Consider the following 26997-nt stretch of genomic DNA (forward strand, 5'->3'; position numbering starts at 1 on the left):
CCTGCAGGGACGACACATGGCAACAATTAGCTCAAATATCGTGCGCCTTGCTCGGGAAATGCGTGCCATGACTGCGGCGGTTAGGGACATGACCACTGTGGTGGCAGAGGGCAATGGGCACCTCAGGGAGGACATCCATGAGCTCACCCGTGCCATGAGGGAGGGCCATGAGTGCGAGAGGAGGAGGCACCGTCAGAAATTGTTGTGGTCCGCGGCCCCTACAAAGGCTATCACACGTCTCAGCAACAGCACCGCAGTGTTGGCACGCCGCTCTGTGTCCTTGCAGGTGGACCTTGGGCACTTTTGCGGGGATGTAGCAAAGGCAGTAGGGCAGATGACCGCTGCTGTCGAACACCTACAGAGCGGCACATTCAGTGCTGGTGCATTGGGAGAGGAAGATGGCAGTGAGGCTGCCTCGAGTGTCAGCAGTGTGTCAGTGGCAGAGGCCAGCACCAGGCGCCACAGTTCGCGGGCCTCCACGGGGACAGGCCGTGGTGAGGCGTCGGAGACACCTGAGCGGAGGCTTGGTGGACGTGGCAAGCGCCACTAGACAGAATTACAGGCCTACCTGACCGTGGTGGGGCAACCATGGTCCTCCCCTTCCTGAGTTTGCACAGCCGTGACTTTAACGCACATTTGTTTTAACTTTTTTCATGTGGAGCATTATTTCCATTGCTTGTTTTGTTGCACATACCGCAGTGCTACTGTGCATTAAACAGTTGCACCCCCAACAAATTAGTTATGTATCATTCTTACCTGATTCAGAAATGATTTTGCATGATGTATGTCCGCCTCCTATGGCCCTCTGCTGTGTTAGGGACGTGTGCCTGTCGGTGTTGGGCGGGTGGTTGGTCATCCCGGTGGTCCTCAGTCCTGTCCACCTCTATGGGTATCCCCCTTCTGGTCGCAATGTTGTGCAGCATTGCACATACAGCAATAATCCGGCAGCAGGTTTCAGGTTTGTATAGCATGGCGCCGCCAGTCTTATGTAGGATTCGAAAGCGACTCATCAGAATCCCAAATGTCCTCTCTATGACATTCCTAGTGCTTATGTGTGCTGCGTTGTAGCGTTGTTCCTGTGGGGTTGCTGGATTGATGTATGGGGTGAGTATATATTCACGCAGGGCGTAAGCACTGTCACCTAGAAGATAGAAGCAAAGACTTAGCAATGGTGAAGTTCATACATGTGTGGTGTTCATGTTGGGAAGCGGAATTTGTATGTACCAAGCAGGAGTCCCTCTCCAAATTCTCCGTTGTGTAGACGCCTGTGGATTCCACTGTTGTGGAATATGTAGGAGTCGTGTGTGCTCCCTGGAAATTGTGCCACTAGGTCCGTTATGATGTGATTGGCATCGCACACAACCTGCACGTTGATTGAGTGGTATGACTTGCGGTTACGGAATATGTACTCATTTGCTGCCGGTGGACATATGGCGATATGCATACAGTCGATGCATCCAATTACATGGGGAATTGTGCCACCTGGTAGAATGCCTGTTTGTTGCGGTCCAACTGCTGTGGGGTTGTGGGGAAGCTGATGTGGGTGTGTAGCATTGTCAGCATGGCATCTAGGAATTTCTGGAAGAAGCGTGAGAGTGCGCTTTGCGATACGCCTCCGGCTACCGCAATTACCCCCTGGAAACTTCCTGAGGCCAGTAGGTGCAGGCTGCATAGGACCTGGACGTGCGCAGGGATTGCATTGGTCCGGTGTGTCTGGTGCTGCAGTAATGGTTCCAGGTCTGCAATGAGGCGCATGATCATGGCACGATTGAGTCGATACTTCTCGTACACCTCGTCCTCATTCTGGCCGAGCAAGGTGATGCGCAGTCTGAAAACTCTCTCCTGGACCCTTCTCCTGCGCTGTCCTGCCGCATTGATACGCATCCTCCTTGCAAGCACGTAGAGGGCTGCCATTTTGTGGTAGGCAACAGGGTCTCCTTGGCCACATTTAAGGGTTTGGTGATTACCACAATCAGTTGCACCTGTTGAAAATTTTTTTTTTATTCACATGACTTTTTTTTAACTTTACCTCCAGGTTCTGGCTCCCCTTATTTAGCTCATACAAAATAGCGATTTTGGGGATTTTCTGTATTTGCGACTGTTGTTGCATTGATTAGCGATTCGTTATTAGCCATTGGCACTTGCCGGGAGCTATTAGTGATTTCGGTGATTGCTAATTCGGTATTTAGCGATTCGGTATTATTGCATGTTGGTTATTTGCGATTCGGTATTTTACCGGATTTCATTTGGCGATTCGTTATTTGCTCACAGTTTGGGTTGATGCATTGGGATTCAGTTTTTTTTACTCGCTAACGGGTGTTTTTAGCGATTCGGTATTTTACCGACTGGATTTTGGCTTGATGCATGTGCCAGTTTGTTCCTTCTCTTTAGTTTTGCAGGGCTAAAGAAGTCCAGGAAGCGGAACGAGGACCGCTGGCAAGGACCGCAGGAGCTGCGACGAGATCCGAGGGGAACCACCGATTTGAAGCAGGAGAGACATGAATGGAACCCAAGAAGTCATGGGTAAAGAAGCACTGGAGTTGCGCCGAAGTTGGAGAAAGAACGCCGCAATTCCGATGAAGGACCGGAAACACAGAGGTAAGTAACCCCAATATAGAGTCAGGTAGCAACTTTACCTTTCACCTATATTCTCTCCTTCCATTACACTACATAACGATTTTTAGTCCTGACCTTTTACCTAGTTATGGTAATGTCCAAAGATGACATGAGGTTTTCTCTGAAAAGTTTAAGCCGCTTCCATTATGCATGAGGATTCTTGGAATCACAGCAGGACAGCAGGCCTACCATCTCCTGCATAATAACTATGTATAAGGGTCATTCCTTCCGTCATCCTAGTCCAACATGACACAGCAAGGTATATCCCCAGGGGGTACCCCTTTGGATTTATATACACCATATCTTGCTGAGGTAGTCAGAGGAGAAAAGGACTTCCATGCCGACACACTGACGCGAGACGATGAGACTCCTGCACGCTGACACTCCACCTTGCAGTGGTCTGACATCCCTTGCGGGGTGTCCATCTCTGTTATCGCTACCCATCTCGAGACCAAGACAGGGTCCCACAGTTTGTCACTTCAGGTAATGGGGTTGAATATATCCTAGAGGGATTCTTGGCTTTTACACCTACATACATGCTAGGTACACTTAGATACATCTAGTTAGGGTCGATCGTAGGAGTGTGCATTCTACTGTCATGTATTTTATATACTTGCCTGTATTCATTGTTTTAGCACAATGGTAGGAGTCTACCATTCTTTTACTCTGTTAGTGCTTATAATCATTTATTGCATCTAGGTGAGGGGAAAAAGGTCCTCATCCCTTACTAGTCATATAATAAGCATGTATCGTTCTTGTGCTGTTTCTGGCCCAGAAACAGGGGAGAAGCCCCTATCCCCCTAACTTGAAGTAGGATTTGTTCGGTGTGTCCGGGCGAGAGTATGAATTTTTGGTTGATTAGGATAAAATATCCAATTAATGCAAGTATATCAGATGATGATGGTGAGAAGTTTGTGCTTTTATTTGTCTGTAAGAGAAGAACAGGGATGGCACAGCCAACACGTGTTTCGCCCTCTAACTGGCCATCAGGCCTAGGGCTTCCTCAGGGCGGGTTGTCAGGTAATGGGATATCTTAGTAAACGGGAGGGTTTGTAAACCCGACGATTCTCCGGTCTCGGCTAATGCCAGGTTTCGATGGGTTTCTGACTCCACAACCCTGAGGGATCAGGGTTGTCATGTTCGATAGTTGCCAAGAACTATTCGCTCCTTGGTATGAGGGGTTTCTAGTGGCACTGAGAGCTATCTGGTATACAGGCTAACATACCCGATAGGGGTGTCTAGAATCAGTGTAACACCAAACCTATAGTGTATGTTGTCTAAACACGCAGATCCTATATAGGTTTATGGGAACTACACAACACTGGAAGCGCTAACAGGATCCCAAAACACTAGAATGCGAAGAGTTCTAGTACGAGATTGAAGGAGTTTTATACTTCTCTGCTGTAGCCTGCTTGCTTAGACGTAGCGGGCCCGATAAGTATGACAGATGCAATGCAGCATTGTGATTGGTCTGAGTGCCGTGGTTCAGCGTTCAGCCAGGGAATGAGGGCCTGTGCATGTTCTCAGCCACGGCCTGTAATGCAGCCTGCATGGAGAACATGGAATATGTGCATGACTGTTTGGCTGGTTCGAGAGGGCCAGCCAAACATTTATGAACACTTGGAGTGGCAAACTACTCTTCCCCTGCCATGCTCTGAGAGCAGAGCAGCCACACCCAAAAAGCAGCAGGAACAAATACTATGATAATAACATTCAGGTATTTTCATTTTTATTTTTCCTTAGTTACACTGCTTAAAAGCAGGGGCGCGATACTCCTCTGCCTTAGCGGAGAAGCCGCTACTGCCGGACTGGCCGTAATGGGCATTGGATGTTTCCCCTAGATGCTGGAAGAGTGAGGGACAGTTTTGTTACTAGGAGCCAGTTGTGCAGGGGGGCTGCAATATCAGCTCCCAGTAACAAAATAAGTGAACAAGTGTTTCCAGCCTCCCTAGGCCAGGCAGGTTCTGATCCAAGGAAATTACCAGAGCTGCTCTGGGTTTTCAGTCTGGCCCTGGGTAAATATCACATTGGTATATCAGGTGCAGACATACTATTTGGTTTCTTCCAACTCCAGTAGTACCTTGTCATATGTAACAACATCAGTGGCGGCTCACTGCATCGCGAGTTTTATTTATTTATTTACTTACTTTATTCCTGGTCTTTATATGTCCGACTCCACTATCCCCCCACCATGCCACTCCCACGCCCCGCAGCATTCCCTATGCGAGCCGCCACTGAACAGCATGGAGTACTCATGAAGAGCAGTCCTTTGCCAAGGAAAACCTTTTGTAGTGTTGCACGATAGAGTGCTCACTTCAGTAATCAGGATTCATATGTTGCTTACCCAGCCACATGCCACCCACTGCAGTTTTATTGACAAACAGTTTGATTCGTAGTTGGGGACACCCAGTTCACCCTCGGATACTGAGAGCTGAAGTCTAGCGAAAGTCGGTCTGTCCTTTTCAGTACCTCATATGAGCCCAATCAAAATTGAAGCGTGATCCCTGAATATACCCTGGCCGACTACTACAGGTATCACTGAGGTAGAAGCTGTGGCAACACATCATCAGAGACAGGTATACTCATGTCCAGAATGAAGTCATTTCTCTAACCTTTGCTATGGTTTTAATGATGTTCCTGGTATAGTGTTGTCAATCACATCATAGATTTGGACACCTGAATATCTTAAGGTTGCTGCTTCCCATCTTAACGCCAAAGCAGGTAACACAAAGGAGACCCGCTCGTCATGTCCACAATGGGAAAAGACATGACTTATTCATGTTCAGCTATATTCCCATTAGCTCTCCAAATTTGACTGGTGCTGTTATGGCCTGTTTGAGGCGCACTGACGCACTTGACACTCTCCTCTTAAGTTCTTCATTCATGAATTCTTCACAAGGACAAAATCCTCCGCTGCAAGCAGGACAGCGCATTTGTAACTTGTGCAATGAGAATGGGAAATCTGTTGTGTCCCCAGGGCTGGCTTCTGACACTGCACCCGTGAGCATGCTGCGCCTGTGGGGCCAGCTTCACATAACCGATATAAATAGTCCTTGTGGTGATAAGTGCAGGGCATAAATTATTTGTTAAGATCATTTCCGCTAATGGTAAATCTATAACCAAGGGGGTTGACTCTTGGTTTGATATGAGTTGTAGAGAATCTCGCAAAGCTCTCTCACTTGCTATCAAATCCAGAATACCAGAAAGAATTAGGACCTGTAGATCTGAGTATAAATTAGCCCAAAAAACAGCCAAGAAAAATTGGGCCGAAAATCATTGGAGGGAGTTATATGAGGCTTGTGAGGGTAGGAATATGTGCCAATTTTGGCACCTTTTAAAGTGGGGCAAGAACCCTCAGTCTATGGATCGGGCCAATCATGTTGAACCTGCTCAGTGGGTCGCCTTCTTTGAAAATCAGTATAAGTCTAGTGAGACTCATGGTAAAGCTCTGTGGTGTGATGGCGACATGGAAGAGCTTCGGTTCACCTCCAGTGAGGTGAAGGCAACCTTGAAATCCCTTCCAAGTGGTAAAGCCCCGGGTCCTGACTGTATTCCAGCTGATCTTTTTAAGCAGGATCAGGACCTCTGGACTCCATACTTGACCATCCTTGCTAATGCCCTGGCTGGTGGTGCGCTGATTCCAGATACTTGGTTTGGGGCTGAGATATTGCCGATTTACAAAAAAGGTGATCGCTCTGCCCCTGCCAATTACCGCCCAATCAGCCTCATAGACGCTGCCCCAAAAATTGTTGCTCGTCTTCTTCTGGGACGCATTCAGAGTTGGATTTCTGATTCAGATATTTTATCTCCACTACAGGCGGGCTTTCGCTCCCATGTGGGAACTATTGATCAGGCTTTTAGGTTCACCTTACTATACTGGAAAGAAGTACTACTTGAGGGTGGCAATCTTTTTGCCGCCTTTGTGGACCTTAAGTCTGCATTTGACTTAGTCCCAAGATTCAAACTATGGGAAGTACTTCGGGCACTGTCTATACCTAATGGCATTTTGAAGCTGCTGACTAGATTGCATGACTCCACATACGCCCAGGTTCGTTGGGGGAAACCTGGGGAGGTGACACCTAAATTTGCAGTGTCTAAGGGGGTAAGACAAGGCTGCGTTCTAGCCCCTACCCTCTTTTCCTTGTTTATTAACGGGTAATTGGGTATTTTTCAAATTTTCCGACCGACGCTCCCACACTGGCTGGTACGAAGATTCCCCTGCTCATGTTCGCGGACGACACCCTCATAATTTCTAAGACGCGCCAGGGGCTCCAGTTAGCGCTGACCAGTTTTGAGTTGTTTTGCCGCGAACATGAGCTCGAGGTCAACGTGGAGAAGACCAAATTTATGGTCTTACGAGGTGCTAAACCGGTTAGGGCCAGGGTCGAAATGGGGGGAGCAGTATTGGAGCAAACTTCTACCTTTACCTACCTCGGGGTTACTTTCTCTGATAACCTCAGTTGGAAGCCCCAGATTGACCACTATACTCTTAAACACACCCAACTCGGTGGAGCATTGCTCAGGGAACACAGGCTCTCGCTAACTAAACCTATGGCACCCTTGATAAAAATTTACGTGACCAAAATCCTTCCAGCGGTCATGTATGGTGCTGAAATTTGGGGTTTTAGTAACCTGAATTCCCTGAGGTTAGCCCAAAACAAATTTCTTAGGTCTGCAGTAGGGCTACCACAGTCCGCGCCACGTATTCCCCTCTTATACGATCTGGGTTGCCACCCTGTAGAGGATATGGTGCGGTTCAGGCCATTGGCGTTTTGGCGACGATTGTGGACTACACCCGAGTTGTCTCATTATGCCAATGCCTTGGCCGAGGTTAAAAATCTTGGGGGCTCCCACAGAATTGGTTGGTTGTCCGAAATCAAATCTATTTTGATTGGTATGGGTTTGGGTGAATTGTGGTTTAATCCCGAGACAGCTGTTTTTCCCCAGAAAAAGCTTTTTAGGGATACTTACTGGCAGTGGGTCAAAGATAAATGTTTTGCCTCCAGGATTGGAGGCCCCCTGACCATAACCTATCTGAACAGCAAGGATGATCCACACCTTGAGGCATACTGGGATTTAATTACAAAAGTGCAGGATAGGAAACTCTATCATCAATTTAGACTGGGCACTTTACCTCTACGCTCCTTTACCAGAAATTGGTCTATCCCGGGTAATGACAGTTGTCCCCATTGTGAGGATATGATTGAAACAGTTGATCACTTCCTATATGTTTGCCCGGTTTACATACGCCCAAGAAAGCTGTGGCTGCGCCCTGTTAGTCGTAAACTTGGTACTAGAACAGCTTCTAATGCCAGCCGTTTATTGAAATCTGATACATCAAGTTTTGTCATCATTGGTGTGGCCAAATATATCAGATGGGCATGGCTTTTACGCAATAGGTGCATCTGCCCTTAACCATCTTTGCTGTTAACATCATGATATGTTTGATTCAATAATTTAATATAATATTTTATTGCTCAAGTCACTGTAATGTCGTATATTTAATATGTTTTTTACTGGTGTTGTTTAATGTGTGAATTTATTTATAGGTTTTATATATAAATGTCTAATACATATTTCTATGTTTTAACTTCTATTGATGGACTTTTTAGCATGTCTTTTAATAAAGACTGTTTGACTTGATAAGTGCAGGGCATAAATTAGTGAACCAGAGTAACCTTTTCAAATCTACAAATGTGAGCTAGTTTTGCAGGTATGTTTGATGCATGCTTTGGTAGTAAGAGGGACCGGGCAGTAATCTGACAGGCCTCACTGGTTATATAGTCAGTTTTAAGGGCCTTTCAGTTCATGCCACTACATGACTGTTGCTGTTCTTTGCCAGTTTACGCCACTGTTTTAGCAAAGGTTTACTGCACGGTGACCCTTGTTGACATAAGAGGATAAATATAGCTCATCAGAGTCAAAGAATGTTCTCTAGTTGTGTCTACTGCCCTGGAATTGTTATTTTGTAAGTGTTAGATACATTACAATTGTTCAACTGCATGCTATAGTGAACTGGGAAGAGTTTCAATTAAATGCTTTAATTATTTGACATCACCTGGTGAGTTGTTAACTGTGCAGTACTGGTCTTACTGGTGGAGAGGTTGCACCCTGCCAGTACCATACAATTTGTAATTGGGCCACGGTGGCCTGCTTAAACTGCCTGGGGATGGATTACCAGGGTTGAAAAGGGCAGTTATCAAATCTAACCACATATACACATACACCACTCTTAAACTGCAACGAACGACAGAGAATGAAAGCTATCCATCAGGAAGTAATAAAGAAAGGCAGTGATTTTGTAGTTTATTATCATTTATATGGTGCGTTGCACACTTATTAGCAACCCCAAGGGTTAATATGGTATCAAAACTGCTTTGCTCAAGCAAACGTGATACACACGTGTAAATTTAACAATTTTCTTATAAATATTGTTTGTTGTAACTATTGCCACAGAGGGAGCCCTTGCATCACTTGGGATCTACCCACATTTACTTCTGCTGAGTTTCTGACAACTAGACAAGTAAATATCACCATTCTCGCTTCTCTTTCATTTTTCCTTAGTTTGGCCTATGACTTGCCAATACATACATGTAAGTACTATTGGTGTAATACTGCATTGGTAATATTCAGTACACATTGGGCCCAATTCCGATCTCACTAGGAAAGCCCTCTGTGCGACTCGGATCCAGAGGGCTTTCCGAGCTAGACGTGCTCCGGTAGTCTGAACGAGCGAGTACGATGCTGCCGTATGTTTATGGACTAGGTTCACTCGTACTCCCATTGAACTCTACGGGAGTCTGTGTACAGACAGGCTCCCATAGCAGAAAAGGGATGGGTGGGGAAAAGCGTACACCCTGTGGCGGGCACCGATGGTGCCACACTATGCATGCCTGGGTCGGTGGGACACATGGGCACACCCCTGTGACAGATTTGGAGGGCCCCGGGTGAAAGGGGGCCTGCTACGGCACCCTGAAGTACGCTTCTGACAGCCATTTTGTCTACCTGAGACCGAGGTGAAGCAGCTGTCCGAATCATGCATCACACTCGCTCGGTCGGAATGCGGCTACATTCATCTACAAATGAGTCATACGGACAGGTTCGGGTCCCGGAAACGATTTGGTTGGGGCATAAGAGATCTTCGAATCGTATGCGATTCGGTCATAAAGAAGGGTTATGAATCGGATCTGGGAAAGTCAAATCTGATTCAGAGGCTTTCTGAATGACATCGGAATCTGGCCCATTGTGACTGAGTATATTTTACATTTGTTTCCCCCCCACTCCCATTTAAAAACTTCTTAGGCTTGATAATTGAGTCCTGATGATGATTTCACAAATCACAAGGATTGAAAGTGGACCATTCTGTTGAAGAACATTTGTGATATATCGTTGTATTCACAGGTGTGTTTCAAGTTTACTTGAGCACCGAGCATGCTTTTTTTCACCTCACTAACAACTTTCTTATTAATATGCTCTGTTGTAATTTCTTAAACAGATATTTTAGGTTTACTACATGGTATCTGCTTTGCTGATAGGGATCACTGTTAAATTAACCCATTGATAACATCAGATATGAGTTAAAAAGAAACTCAATACAAATATGAAAGATTTTGTCAACAGCTTTGATCATGATTCAAATTAATGCCCCAGCCCTCCAGAGCTGGTCTGCTAGCCCTAGCCCATGTAATTGTTGTCTTACGCACAGTGTATAGTGGGTTCTGTAGGCCCTGTTCTACTGTGACATTTATAAAAAAAAATCTTCGAACAGAGGCCATTCTGGGGTTGATTGGATGCACTCTCAGGTCTCATAGCTGCCTGAATACCTGATCTGGCAACATTTTATATGCGGTTCAAACTGTATATACACACAGGCAACTCCATACATGGAAGGTTAGCTTTGTGCAGCAGAGTCTATCCTCACATGTTTCTTCTGCACCCATGAGTACATGCTTTTTTATGCCAGTTTTAGCCGTTTCAGTATGCACGCACCAAAACATTTCAAACATTAGCCAGACTGCACTCACAGACTTCTGCCCTCCAATTAGAATCTAAGGCTTAAGCAAACTATCTCTCATAAATTTTCGCTAGAAATTCACACAGAGGCAGAGCAACAAAAAGTATTAAGAGCATAACTCTGACATTGTGACATTAAAAAACTCCTCATATAGTCTGACCAAAAAAGTGCACGGTTTCATCTATGGCATGCCACGGAGTAGCATGCTTCCCCTCAGCAAATTCTTTGGTGCCTCGTTGGGACTATGAATCACAACAATCTCAAACCCTACAGCACAGCAAGGCCAGAATAATGGCAATACAGAGGTAGGCAAATCTCTATTGATATAACCTACCCTTGCCGTCTATAAACAAACTAACAGCCTTTACTAAAACTCTGATACAAAGCTGTGTTTTTAAATTCTGATCCGTGAGCAAATAAATTTGCCTTCCTCACTGCCAAGTTATGGAACTCCCTTCCTGTATAACTCAGGTCCAATAACAACTTGATAAGTTTTAGGAAACAATTAAAAACACATCTCTTTAGGTAACTACTAAATCCAAGGTTTCTCTTTAGTAAGATATCCCCTTTGTGAATTGCAGACCCACCTGGAACACCTGCGAGTTATTGGGTCTGTCAGCACCAGGAAGCCTGTTTTTGGCTATCTGTTTTGCTTTATAAAACTCTATAGCTAAATGAATGTTTACACACTGATCAGAATTCTGAGTTGTGCACCAATTACTAAACTCTACAATTTTTTTATGAAAGCTTTAATAAGAAAAAGCATGAGGAATTTAATCAGGATAAAATGCTTAGGGCCCAATTCTGATGTGGTTTGGAAAGCTTCCTGACCGAATGAGTTTGGGAATGGTTTCCAACCTAATCGGATTGGGAGAGTCCAACCGACCGAGATTCGATTTGGTTGGACTCCCATTGATTTCAATGGGAGCCTTTGTTCCGACCGAATGCATAGGTTCACATTTTAGAAAGGGGTGGCTGGGGAAAATCAGGTACCCTGTGGCAGGCCCCCCTGGAGCCTGCCACACTGTGCATCGCTGGTAAGTAAAGACCCATGAGTACCCCCATTGGCACGATTGGGAAGGCTCCAGGTGCAGGGGGGTCCACTACGGTCTCCAAAAGTCTGATTCAGACTGCCGACTTGAGTCGGACGGGACGATTCGCAAAAGCTGTCCAAATCCAGCAACGGACTTGGTTGTTTGGAAAAGCAGCCCATAGATACGTGCAGTTCTGCTCCGTACGGCTCGGTTATTCCAAATGCCGTCGTGTTTGGTTGGGATATTCCTAACGCCTAACTAGCATTGTACTTGGTTGGTTGGAAAGACACATTACCGATCCGATTTGGAGGGAGCAGATGCTGTTAGGAGGCCTTGCTAACCACATCAGAATCAGGGCCTGAGTCTTTTTGTGCTGCAAAGTCATAAATGCAAAGCATGTAGTAATCTGTTTAAACACTGATTCCACTTGTTAGGCTTCATTCTAAGGGGTCGATTCCGATCTTGGATCTGGAGGGCTTTCCTAGCGAATCGTGCTCCGAGAGTCTGACCAAACGAGTACGATGCATCCATATGCTGATGGACTCGGTTCGGTTAGGCACCCATTGAACTCTATGGGAGCCTGAATACCAAACACGTACACAGGCTCCCATAGCAAAAAGGGGTGGGTGGGGAAAAGCGTACACCCTGTGGCGGGCACCCCATGGTGCCTGCCACACTATGCATGCTTGGATCAGCGGGACCCATGGGCACCTCCCCGTGACCGATTCGTAGGGCCCTGGGCATATGTGTCTGCCGTTTGACAGGCCGGGTGGCATCTGGTAAGCTGAGGGGCCACAGCTCTTGTGCTGGGGGATGGATCAGCCTGATAATGGTAAAGCCCCTGAACATAGCAGCCAGTATGCAGCAGCCTACCGTTGAGGTGGTGGGTGAGTGTGACTGACACAAATTGCACCTACTCTCTCTCACAGACTGCTTTCTGCTTCTTGCAGAGTAGAACTGGCCTTCACAATACCACCAGTGCAGGGCGTCAGAGCCAACCAGTTTCCTGGATGGGGCATTTGTTATGTTTTGGCTGGAGTGCAAGAAGTGCTCCCTCCAGCAAACACAGAATGGTGCCTACTTACCTCAGACCACGCCAAAGTTGAAACTAAGGGATTTAATGTAGTGTGATCAGTTATTGATCAGTGACTGCTCCCATATACCTTAAAATAATTTGGTTTTGGAATTGGTTTTATAGGAACAGGAAGAGTGATGATTGCCCCTTGGCTCATGCCTTACTCACTAATGAGCAATGCAGGCCGGAGGAAACTGACTTTTTCAGTGCTCTCTCAACTTGGAGTTAGGTTCACACTGATGAAACCAGTGCTTGCCCACTTAGTGCTTGCTCGAACATGCTTAGATTTTGAAAGCAGCAGAGAGAAAACCTCTTCTCTAACTCATTCTCAGGAGCTTTACAAAAAAACTTCATTGTTGTGGTAAGCAGCCCCCACAGGATTCATGTTGCACTTTTTTGTTGCATTTTTTCAATCCTTTTCTTCTCAGCCACAGGTTATGCAGTCTCAGGCCGGCACATATGAAGGGTTGGGAGGGTAAACGGCCTAAAAAAAACGAAAAAAGAAAGATTCAAAATTCTCGTTTACCAGTATCTGCACTGCACTTTTCAATTCAGAACTACAGCCAGGCTAATCCCCTGAACTTTATTCCTGGGATTTGGACTGGTGCAGAGAAGATGAACTACACACAAGTCTTCACAGTTTAAGAAGATATGTTTCCAAGCACTCAGTGATCCAGCCCTGGACCTTTTTTTTATAAAAAATCAATAATATTACGTATTGCTCAACTTTCCTCAATCTGACTCAAGACTAGTGAATGAATTTGGTAGTAAAATACAAGGACTGCAACATACCAAACTGGGTGACATGAAGTCATTTTCCAATTGAATATATAAGTGCCGTAGAATGACCCGAAATGCATTGGGCATGCTACAAATTGTTTTTGGATCAAACTGCTATCAATGAACTTCTTGATTCAATGATTTTGAATTGATATATGAATCATATGGATGAATAAAATTCATGGAATAACCAACAAAGGAGTATTTTGAAAATCTCTAATGAATTGAGTATAACATAGTGAAGAAACAAATTTTGTTTTATGTAAAAGTGCACACATCCTAAGGAACAGATTTGTCTGACCCACGTAGTTTGAATCATTAATGAACACTGCCAGACACAGTGCTAGGATGGAGTAGCACAACATGAACTTGCATGACTAACATTGGATAAACAGATTAAAATTGAGTGCACAGAAGAACTTAACTGTTCTTAGATAGGTGACATCATACACATATAGGCAGAATTACCTTTACAGCAGACAATGAGAAACTGTAGTAGTTGGAGGTGAACCAGGGTGATTAGCAAGTCCAGGAGATACACAAAACCCAGTTGACTCTGAAACAGAGGGACACTCTGGAGGCACAGTTGGACATAGAGGAACTGAATAACGCCATAGATCTGCTGGATATGGAAAAACTAGGGGCAAAACACCAGCTGCGGATGGTCTACCCCCTAAGTTCTACTTGACATACAAATTGAGGCGGGCCATGAAACTACTGGCTATGTACCTGAGGCTTTTGACAAGATGTATTGCCAGGCACAGCAAGAGAGGTGGTATTACCTAAAAAAGGCCAAGACCCATGTGATGTTAAATGTTATAGACCTTTATTCCTATTTAACTCGGAATACAACATAATGGAGAAAGTGACAGCACCACAGATATAGATGGGGTTCATCCCAGGGAGTAATATGCATATCAGTTTAAAGTACCTGTTTTCTTTGCTTGATAAGGCCCCATATACGGGCCAAATCCCAGCCCTGGTCTTCTTAGATATTGAGAAGGCTGTCAACACCTTGATCGGGCCATACCTGTAGGTGGTGCTTGGAATAATAGGGTTGGGAGAGAACTTCTAGAGATGTATTAAATTGTTAATATTTGAACAAAGGGCACGGGTCTGTAAAGGCTAGTCATTTTCACAACAGTTGCTCATACAAAGAGACACACAGCAGGGGTGCTCACACTCCCCTTTGTTCTTTGCCCATGCAATGGAACAACTGGCTTGTCTGCTACATGAAAGGGTATGGGAGTGGGGAGTGCATTGCCATGAAATGTACATTAAGGGGCATATTATCAAGCCAGGCGATAAAATTATCGTTGCTTTAGCGGCAGAAAACTGCAGCTAAAACTGAGATAATGGGCTTGATAATATGTTCTATTGAATTCCAATTGAAGCCCATGTTAGATGTGAAGGACATCTAACATGGGCTTCAATTGGAATTCCATAGAGCATATTATCAAGCCCATTATCGCCGTTTTAGCGGCAGTTTTCTGCCGCTAAAGCGGTGATAATGTTATCACCTGGCTTGATAATAGGCCCCTTAGTTTTACTGTATGGAGATGATACCCTGTTGACCCAACTTTATTCTGATAGGACTTCGGTAAATAAAGGAAGATTTCTGGAAAATTCCAGGTTTGCAAATAAACTGGGATTAGTCTTGTGTTTTTCTATTGGACCCCATATCTGACCTTAAGAGGCTTGGGGAATTTAACACCCGATTAAGATGGGAGCCTGATCTAAGTTCCTTAAAGGGAACTTAGAGAAGGAAGCAAGCTTTCACTTTCACCTTCACCAAAGCAAAGGGGCCAGTAAGTGAGGGAAGTGCAGGTACTGTTTGTGAGAGAAGTTGCTTTCACCAACGCGCTGGATATGCTGTGACGCAGACCAAGAGGGGCTAAACATTCAAGCTTGATTGGGTGTGAGAAGTTAGCCTGGTATATGCTGTCCACTAGTTATAGTGGGCACCTTGTACCAGTCCAAACAACCCCTTATTGATGATAGGTTAAAGACAACCTTATTGGAAAGCTATCCTAGTGGTAGCTATGGAAAGCAGCCTTCAGGCTAAGTCTTGAAGGAATGTAAAGCAGCTTGTTTTACTAGGCTATAATCTCTTGAATGGCTAAATGAAAGAGAACCACACCAGGTATATATATAAAATATATGTATTTATTTCTAAACACGCCTTACTAGTGTCTTTATGAGGCTAGAGGTCAAAGCAAATATGTTACACTTCAAATATCACATTAAATTAGCACAATATACAATAGGCCCCAGGGGTGATCCAAACCATATATTAAGAAAGTGGTATAAGAAACATGACTTTACTATACACAAGACCTAGATCCTGTAGAATCTCTGGGACCCCAAGGAACCACCCAAGGTAGTGACACAGGTGACCCACGGGGGACATGTGCAGTGTGTGAACACAGCCGCGAGCTCCGTTAGCTTCTATGGGGAAAGTCGCGGTTCGAATTTTAATGTATAAGGACCCTTAGGAGAGGACTAGGAACAAACCCTTTTGGATGTGGATGGTTCTAGGGCCAACGCACACGGGAGCACTGGAGTACTCGTGTTACCTCACCTAGGGAAGCCGGGTGCAAAGGTGTCAAACGGTGTCGGGTCACGTTGTTTTCAGGAGACTGAAAGGTGCTGCTGTCAGGAAGAGGATAAGTGTCCGAAGAGATCCAAGCCTGGATCGAAGATGTGAAGAACCTGAAAGCAGAGGGGACAGAGTCTGGGTCGCTTGCCAGTGACCAGGGGCACGATAGACGAATGCCCACCGATGTCGGGTGCTTCAGGTGCGAAGAGGGGAAGCTTGACTCTTCAGCCACAAGGACCAGGAGGCGTCGAGGACAAACAGGAGCTGGATTCGAGCTATCCCACAAAGGATGTTGAGTGCTGCAGTGTTGGTGCCCGGATTGGACACAACAAGCCTTGGCAACAGCAACCCACGCAGGAGGAGAAAAGATGCTTCGGTGCGGACCAGCAAGGTCCTGGGGACTCCCCAAGCAATGGAGAGTCAGAACACGTCTGGAGCAACCAGGGAAGCTCAATTAAAGTAAGAGTTGCCTTCACAGAGACCCACCAGTCAACGTACCAGGGATCGTGAAGGGGCCTCAAGCGAAAACACAAAGGGCGGGCTCACAGAACCCTCGTGGAGTGTAGGCCAGCAATCTTCGAAGAAAAGGTGCTCGGGATCTGGGCTACAAGTAACCCAATGCACAGCCTCAAAGGATGTTGAGAAGCTGATGCACTTGCAAATGAGTACGGTGTCCAGGGGTTCCGGTTCCACGGTACCCACGAGGGTTACGGGTCTCAGCTTTGCTGGGGACTCGGGTCAGCCTCTGGGAAGTCTGGAATCCCACCTCCTGTGTTGCAAATTCTTCCGCATTCCGGCGGGAGCATTGGAGACGCAGACCGGATAGATGAATCTTTGGTGTCTGCCAACCAGGGGAGTAACTCCTTTACTCCAAGGGAGATTCTTCAGTCATCTAGTCGTGTAGATCGTCGAAGTTCCGGGATTTCTTTATTAGAGTTGGGCTGGTTGCTCTTGCAACCGGTTTGAGCTGGACTATGCACAGAGACACCAAAAATGCCCCCAGTGCAGATTTCAAAGCATTCCTGGTGTGCACCCACCCAGCCCTAATCCACTAAGGCCTGTCTGGGAGGTGATAACACCTCCCTGTGACAGGAAGCCTATTGTCCAGGCCTCCCCTGCTGGAGTTGCAGTCAGCAGCAGGAGGCCAGACTCGTGTCTGTGGCTGGCAGCATCCATTTTGTGATGCCAGGGCTCTGTTAGCTGGTACGGGGTATACCGGTGCTGTCATGTCTCTCCCTCTAGAAGGGTGGGAGCATACTCCCACATCAGTTACTGGTGTGGGGGTATGATTCCAAGGTGTTTCCATGCAGTCATCCCAAAGTTAGAATTTACCGCGAGGTTATAATGCACTTAAGAGTATATGGTCAGGCTGCTTCACAGACAACCACGGAGAATAGATTCCGAAGGCTGCAGAGGGCCTCTGCTCATGCAGGGGCACCCTCACACATAAAACCAAGCACCCAGCCTTCAGGATTGATATGGCCTGCCATAGGGGTGACTGATAGGTTTATATCTGCAGTGATAGGGTAAGATATAGTGAACCTGTATCTCAGTAAGGGGTGCATGCACCACCTCACTCAGGCTGCAGTAGCAGTCCTGTGGTGTCATTTTGGAAGGTTTCCCAGGGGTGGCATAATACATGCTGCAGCCCCCGGTAGGCCTCTGGGGTACCTATGCCCTGGGTACATAGTATACCATATACTAGGGACTTTTAAGGGTACCCCAGAATCCAATCTGGAGTGTACCTAAAGTACTTGGAATCAATTTAAGGGAGAAAGCAGATAGGCTGGGATCCTGAATAACTAAGTCGAAAACCAGCAAAATACCAGGAAAAAAGTGGGGGCAACCATGTAGTCAGATTTCACCTTCCTACATTGGGCATTGAATATATTATCGAATTGCTCCTGGGATCTATGAAAGTAACTAATTTGCAATCTATGGCTTTACTTGTGACAAGGTATTACTAGCAATGGTATATGCAATGGTCTGTAAATTCTACGCTATATATACCCGACATAGTGCTGTCGGGCTTACTGAACTTTAAAGAACTAAATTAAATTTATAATAAGAAGCCTTGTATGGAGCCAGGGATCCAAGTCATTGGAGACTTATTCTTGGGTGCCATCATCGTCACCATTAAGGTGCTAAAGGGTGAATTTGAAGTCGCAGTGGGCCACTTTTTGGCTCACAGTGCTATGACTAGAGCAGCAATAGACATATGTGCCACTGAGGAGAAATTACATGTTACATCTGAGCAATACCACATGGGAATGTTAGGCATGTGAAGAATACCTTCTACTCACTAGTAGTAGTACATTTCACAATTGTACACAAAAAGGTGACTAGGAAACACACAATTTAAATATGCCCAACTTAATAAGTTACATCAGACTTATTTGCACCCAGTAAGGATAGCTAGAATTTACAGTAGTGCAGCAGACTCCTATCCAAGATATCAACGAGTGCAAGCAGATTTTTGCCATACCATGTGGCAATGTACACTAATATCACAATGCCAGAAAGTCTGGGCCCTTTGAAACGCTTGTAAGGGCAATTGCAGAGAACAAAACACACAAAAAAGACTGTGAATGTATTGAGCTAATACTAGCACCAACTAAAAGAAATAATGCCATGTGCTGAAAAGCACATAGATCCCTGGATATTAATAATTGACTCAGTGATGTCAGAGAGTGAACAACAGCAAGGATTGTTGCACCTCTTGCAAAACACTGATTTCATGGAAGAGGGGTGGCAGCAGATATTTAGGATAAAACATGATGTACTGGCTATAGAAGCTAAATCAGACAACCAACCACCTTTAAATGTTAAAGGATGCACGTGAAGTAAGTAGTGTTATACAAGAGAGGTTTAATAAACACGGAAGACAAGATAGTAACTGGGACCAACGGGAAACATTCTAGACATTTATACCAACACTATAAGAACCTCCGAATTGTGGTTGTGACTTGATTTAAAAATAAGGTAGTCTGTGATGTTAAATTCTGAAATTGCTCCAAAAAAGGCATACAATGTTTAGCATGTTTGCTATGGTTGATGTGGCGGGAACCATTTTGTTTTCGGTTGATGAGCAACAGTATTCTATAAAAATGTTTGGCACTATTATATCCTGAGGTGTTTTTTGAATGTGGGGAGCCACTGGCAATTATTGCACTAATAACGTGATTCGAAAAATGTAAAATAAATAAAGAGGAACCAAAGATATACATTTTTGAATGTTTTAGGGCAAAAAGCATCAAGAAAAAGTTAATCGCAATCAGAAGTCACTGTTCGCAGTTGACCAACAGCTAAGCATGATTTTAGGCCAACCGTGATGGAGGAGGTCGGACTCACAAACCAGTTTGTCCTAGTCAAACATTTTACTGGCTATGGGCCAGATGTACTAAGATTAGTAATAGTGATTTCCTAATTGTGATTTTCTCTGAATCACAATTAGAAAATTGCTATTCCTAATGTATTAAACTTTTTATTTTAAATTAGCAATTCCCAGACGGTCGCAAAATGACTTACCTCATTAATATTAATGCGGTAGATCACAAATTACGACCCATGTCTCATAATTCTTTTGGATCTATAATCGGTGTTCGTCACAGTTAATCATGGAAAGCTACTAGAACGTCTGGGAAATAGGATGGGATGGGTGACGCGTTCTAGAGTGGTTCAAATCCTTCCTACAGAACTGCTCCAAGAGATTCTTAGTTAATCGTAATCTATCCTCCCCTTCCCGTTTACGATTGGTGTCCCCCAAGGTTCAACTCTCTCCCCAACTCTTTTTAACCTCAATTTGGAACCATTAGCTGAAATCCTACGTATCACCAATATCTCTTACCACATGTACGCAGACAGCACTCAGATCTACATCAAAATGTCATCCCTAAAGGAGATCAAAACAATGAACAAAGCTCTGAAACTGACTGTTCAATGGCTTGCTAGCAACCAGCTCAAACTTCATGTGAAAAAAACAAATTCTCATTACTCTCCCCTCCGAAAATCTCCCCTGACATGCTTGAATGGACCAACTCGATCACCATGCTAAACTGCACCCGACCATAGTGGATTCAGCCAAGTCACTAGGAATCACACTGGACAAAACCTGAATATGCCAGCCCACATCAACGCACTGCCCAAAAATGCCAGGTTTCACCTGAGTGAGCTGAGAAATCTCAAGCCATTCCTAGATACATCTGACCTAAAAATGGCAGTTCTGGCTTTAGTTATCTCTAGGAATGAATATGGATGCTCAACCTTATCTGGACTACCCAATATCTCAACAGGTCCCCTAAAATCCTGTCTTATCGCAGCCGCAAGACTCCTAGCAGGATCTAATAAATTCAACCACATTTCACTGCAACTGAATGCGCTGAACAGGCTTCCTTACGAAGCCAGAATCCAACTCAAACTGTCCTGTATCACTCACAAAGTGGTACACTCTAAGTATCCTGTATATCTTGCTCAGAAAATCATGGTTTCCAGGGGAGGCAGGCACTTCCAGGGTTCCAGGGATTTTGTGTTAAAACCACCCCTCTTCCGGAAGAAGAAAACATATAACAGAGCTCTCTAAGGGGCTGCACCCAGAATCTGGAACTTGCTGCCGCCTTACATCAGAAGAGAACCAGCTCTATCAAGATTTAAAAAGGAAGCAATGACTTTCCTAATGGGCAAATTCCTACCCAAAACTCTCTCAGTGCTTCTACAGTTTCAGCAGCCCAGTGATTTGCTATTGTTCTGTACTTGAACTCTGCCAGGAAGGCGGACTTTGTTCTCATATATGTAAACCATGTGATTCCTTTTTCATTGCCACTCCTACTCACTGTAAATAGCCTGTCATCTCTGCACTGTTTTCTCGTGTTCGCCTGCTCCATTCTTGTATTTAACTTATTATTACTGAAGCTTGTAAATAAGGTGCTATTGCTGTAAAGTGCTCTGATACCCTAACAGGTCACATTCACACTACGCAAAACACTAAATAAATAAATAAATTAGGAATGACAGCCATCACTGATTGGTGGCCTGCTGGGGTCAGCAGATCACAAAGTCTGTGAATTTTTATTAAATAAAACAATCTTTTTTTTCGAATGCAGCCCGTTTTCCTCAAAAGAAAAGGGAATGTTTAACTTTCATTTTATAAGAGTAGGCAGTTGTCTGTGGGACTACTACCTGCTCTTAAAAAATATTTTTTGAATCATTCTCAAAGGTAAGGGGTTCAATGAGGACACCTTCTTATTTGTGAATGTGTTACCGCCTCATTAGTAGAGGTGGTAAAATAATAAAGTTGTGCAACCGAAGTTCAGTCGCAAAATGTTAATACATAGTACGACCATTCAGTACTTGGAAGGGATGCCCTACATGCACACTTACATATATCGAGTTGGTATAGGGTCGAAAACCCATAATGCGATTCAGTAACTTGTTGCTGAAATGCAATTTGATGTTTATACATTAAAAAAATACATTTGTGCTGTTGCAAAGGCCTGATTCGCAAAATCAGGCCATTTGCAACCTCAAAAATACTTCATACATCTATCTGGTCCTTAGCCTCGGATTTGGAAATCTATATCCTCTAGTGGAGCAAAGTTGGAGGCTGTGTGTGCCAAAGTCCCCTGAATAACCATTGGACAAATTCCAGCTGAAGCTTTTGGTTTTGGTCTGAAAACCTCAGAGTGGGAAAAAGTCACTCAGTGTAGATGGGATCTAAAAAGGAGAGCTGAAGCAGGAAACAATACAACCAAACCAGCACCCAAAAAACATGCAGGCATTGGAAGCTGCCCAACCGTCCTTCCTGACAGAGGGCGAGTAATATTTCTCACACATAGACCTTCCTGCAAAAAAGCTAAAACCATTGTTTCTCCTCTGGGAGCTGTTTGCACACATCATCAAGGGGAGAGCACGGACAGGGAGGACAGCTTCAGGTAGTCTAATGCTAATTAACTTAATATAGATTTAGGCAGCCAATATCTAACTTTTTAAAGCTACTTTTCATAGATATTTATCAAAACTCCAGCTTCAATATTGAATTTGGATCTTTGTAATTATTAAAAACAGTGGATGAATAGATTATGAAGCTTTTTCCATATCAAGGTTACCAAAATAGTTTTTGGTATTGTACTTTTGTGTTTTTTCATAAAAACAGCTACAGCTCTATATAGCAAAAATAGTTTTTGGAGCTAGTCCCTGTAAGAACATACCAATCTTAATTTCTTGCATGTTCCACTTTTAAATAATACGCAACGTACATTGGTCAAAAAGGATTTATTTTGACAGGTATGTCTGCAGGTTGAGAAGTAGATGTGTGCACAATTTGCTTTCACATAATCATGAGCATTTCAGGAAAATTGTGTTATCATCATTTAGTGTGATATTTGAACAAGAATGCATACAACTGCCTGTTAATTTCTGTATTTTCTGTATTGTTATCGCTGTCCAGTGCTAAAATTTAACTGTGAACAGTGGCGTTCATATGTCACATAGTGCAAAGTGATTATTTTAGGAATTTGTTGTAGCAAGTCAAATGCATAATTTCCAAAATTACACAAATAACACAGGTGTAATTTAAATTTCACCCAAACCTATTTACGAGCTATAACAGTCAGGGTATACAATTAGGCCTGAAGCCATGTTTTTTGAGTTAGTTTAGTGGATGGCAAACAATGTGTCAATGGTGACATTTCTATTGCCATGCTATTTGGTGTATTTTCCAGCACACAAGTTAGTTATGAGCAAGTTAAATATGTCATTTTAGGATTTGCCAATGTTACCATGTGTTTGTGGTTAGATCACATACACAGGAGAATGCTCAACAATGTCCCAGTGTGCATAGTTTACAAGCCTGTAGTGTCAGTCAGCAGTAAGCACAGGAGTGACCAAACAAAAGACACAATTTCTAACACTATGAAAAAGGAAAAATGATTAAACCAGAACTTCTTCTTTACCCATTCTCTAATCTTACTTCTCCTACTAATAATTGGAAAACTCATGTTGACTAGAAATTAAATTGGTACATTAAGGATATAATGTCTGCATGTTCTTACATGTCTTAGCCTCCAAAAACTATGTTCATTGTTTGGGTTGTACCCGAGTCTATGGAGAAAAAGTGTGTGTTCATTTTGTGTATTGGGTTTGAAATAAGTTACACAGACAGTTTAACCACTGTTTTTAATATTTATTAAGATTCCAATTCAATGGTGAAGTTATATTTTTGATAATAATACAGGAAAAGTAACTCCTAAAAAGTTATACTTTCCCTACCTGAACCCCCAGCAGGTTAATTGAGCTGTCGGTGCAGCTTTTATTAGGCATGAAGAACAGCTCTCTTAGCAGAAGGAAAGGCTCAGAGACTGACAGAATGGCTTGAGAGAGGAACGTGACACAACTTAACCTAAGCAGGGCAATTGAGAAGTGCTCAGGATATCAATAATTTAAAAGAGACCTGGGGGAGACCTGTACTTTCATAGTTTAGTGATAAGAGAACACTAGAGAAGAGGGGTCTTTTGCCAGCAAAGCACACTTTGAGGGAAGGGGGTTTAGAGTGGTTGAGTTGGAAAGTATTTCTCAATACATTAAAGACACTACTAGGTGTGCCACAAACTCTTTTCAGTTTGCCAATTTTCGATTTTACTGTGAATTTTGCGCTGTGGGATAATTTACAATAAGGCAGAGAGGATGTGTTGCAAACGTGGGAAGGTTTGTTCTTGGGAACTTTTCACCCATTGGTCAGGGAGTGTCTAGCAGTCACCCACACCCACTGGCTAGTGAACTAAACAAAAGTAGAACTTCACCCGTATATCCTCAGATCACTTTCTGGACCTGTACAGAACAGAAGAGGATTCGGTCCACTGTTTCTGACCTGTGTGTATACCTGAAGGGTTGGATATGCTTTCACTTGAATCTAGGACAAAGAAGTGAAATACAATTATCAGTTGGATGACCTGCTGAGTGGCTACAGCAAAAAGCTTTAAAAGGCCTTATTCCTGGAGTACCTCTAGACCAATTACATCTAGCCTGGACCTTGATGGGGGCCTGTGCAGACCTCTAGGTGCTGTCAAACAGGTCCTGAAAGTTCTAGAAGTGACAAAGAGGAAGTGCCCAAAAAAGTCTGAAAAGTTGGTACTTAGAACATTTTTAGACTTCCAAGACCTCCAGAGCTTCAGTGGGACATTCTGCAGATATAGTCTTAGGCTTGCCCTCCTTGAAAATTTTGAGCTCCGAAAAAGAGACTAAGGGTCTGATTTAGATCTTGGTTGTACTACTGTCATCCCTCAATGGCGGCAGTTCCAATTACTCCGTCATACCGATGGCGGTTTGCCACCGTATTTTGAAATTGCGGCAATAAGCAGTTGACCACTGAGGGGGCGGGTATTCTCCGTTGGCTCACAGTACTTTGTCACCATCATGCTGAGCCAATTTAGATGTTCACGTTGTGCTGGTGGTGTCCTGGCAGCAGGGTCCTGACAGAGTGAAGCCATGCTGGTGTGCAGACAGGTAAATACTACTCATCCTTATCTTACTACACATATATGTTGTGAATGTGTCATAATGTATATGTAGGTACCTGGACAGTGAGGTTTGAGATGGAAAAGCAAGTGGGAAACCGACAAATGGTATGTTTTTACCTCTTTTTCTTCCATGACCTACTACTTCCAAGTCAGTGTGAGTTTAGACCCAATTTCAGCACTGAGACAGCATTGATGGAAGTCGCTGAATATAATAAAGGCACCCTAGATAAAAGAGGAAGGCCGTCTTGGTTATTTTAGACCTATTAGCGGCCTATGATACAGTCCCCCACTCAAGGGTGCTAGCCCAACTCCAATTAATTGGGGTTAGCGGTACAGCCCTAAAGTGGCTTTCTTACTTTTTGGAAGAGAGCAGTCAGGAAGTCTGGATACCCCCATTCTCTTCAGAAGTGTCAGTTTGAGTGCCCCAGGGTTCAGCCTTTAGCCCCACCTTATTTAGTAATTTCCTCATACCCTCAGCCTTGTTAGCTGATGAGTTAGGGGCCAAAGTGATTTCCTATGCTGACAGCACCCAGATGTTGTTTACTTGTGGAAAGGGAGAAGTGATTGCTGGTGAGGATGTTAAGGAATGTCTCTCATTGGTGTTTCATTGAATGACTGTTGATTAATTGAAATGCAATGCCAACAAGACAGAGATTATTTTTCAGCTCTATCTTGCCAGTTTTATGGTAGACCTTTTGGCCAAATGATTCCCCATGCCCTGGTCCTCAACAGGATAATTAAGAATCTGAGCATTACATTTGATGGGGCCCTTTGTTTTCAAACACAAATAATTCAATCAATGGTGGGCTCCTGTTTTGGGATGCTAAGCATTCTGAAAAAGTTCCTTCCCTTACTCTCCTTTCCTGATCAAAAACACGGTCATTCTGGCTATGATAATGTCCAGATTGGACTATAGAAATGCCTTATACTTGGGTCTTCCAGACTCACTTCTCAATAGACTGCAAATTGTCTAGAATTCGGCAGCTCGAATGCTCCTGAATCTCCCCTCATATTTCTCCTCACTTGAAGTCTCTTCATTTTCTCCCAATCAAAAAAGGATTCTTTTTAAAACAGCAGTTTTTTTTTGCAGAGTTTTATATAGTGCAAACTTGACCCAAATCCAATCAGGTATCAGAGCGCTTTACATAGCACCAGTTATGCTACATGAGGACACACATTCATTTTTTTGTTAGGCACAAGGAGATTAAGTGATTTGCCCAGAATCACAGGATGTTCAGCGTCATTACCTAGACTCGAACCCTGTTCCCCAGGTCTGCGGTCGAGCGCCCTAGCCGTTAGGCCAACTCCTCTCCCCAAAGTTCTTCCCCACAGAGCGCTGCTGGCCAGTGAGGCAGGCTATCTTAGGGAAAGGATTAAAGAGTATGTCCCTTCTAGAAGTCTTTGTTCTTCTACAGGATGGTTGGCTAACATCCCCAAGAATTAACAGACGAGAATTTGGAGGCAGGTCTTTCTCCTACCTTGGATCAGTTTCCTAGAAAAAACCTCCTTTGGAGTTATGTGCAACAGCTGAGACATCAATCTTCAAGAAAAAACGTTGATGTTCTAACAGGATTAGCGCCACTATTTGCCTGTGCCGATAACCTTTAATCCAGCGCCAGGACACCCAGCTGAGTATCTGTGCACTGTATACTTCTCTAAATCAAATTAAACCATTCCACCAACTCGAGTTTGGAAGTTTTCCCATCACATTTGCCTCAACGGAAAGGTACCTCATAATCAAGACAGCGGGAATCTGGGCTGGAGCCACTCCAACAGCCACTACTGCGTTTCAAGCCGTTGATATGGGAACAACATTCTGGCAGATGCGGTACGACTCCGACTGTCTCCTCTCCATAGACCTACTGACATCTAAATACAGCAGGTGGACCGCAAAGTTGGCGGATGGGAAGACCATTGTAAAAAACTACCGCAAGACCTGATGCACCAACATCTAAATCAGGCCCTAAGTCTAAAGGTAGAAATCTTGAGTGGACAAAGGCGTGAAAGGCAGCAGCTCAACAGGAAGTCTTTGTCGGTCGCAAAAGTTGAATTTTCCTTCTTTGGGTGTTTCCTCCCAAAGTCAATGGCTTCAGCTGGACCTCAACGGCTAGCTAAATTCATGTCGGATACAACCTTCAACCTTGACCCACTGTAGGAGTTCAATTATCCTAATAGAGACTAACTCAAAAGATAAAAAACTTAGACCAGGTCAACATTCTTGGTGTATCAGACCTCTTATCCATTGTGGTTGACCAGAAATTGCGTCTAAGTCACAGTCCCTGAGTAATTACCAGTGGCTGATATTAATTCAAGCATTCCTATCCATTATAGCATGCTATCCATTTTGGATGAGCTAAGGATGCGAGCTG

Source organism: Triturus cristatus, chromosome 3_1, assembly GCF_964204655.1.
Source record: "Triturus cristatus chromosome 3_1, aTriCri1.1, whole genome shotgun sequence".
Lineage (NCBI taxonomy): Eukaryota > Metazoa > Chordata > Amphibia > Caudata > Salamandridae > Triturus > Triturus cristatus.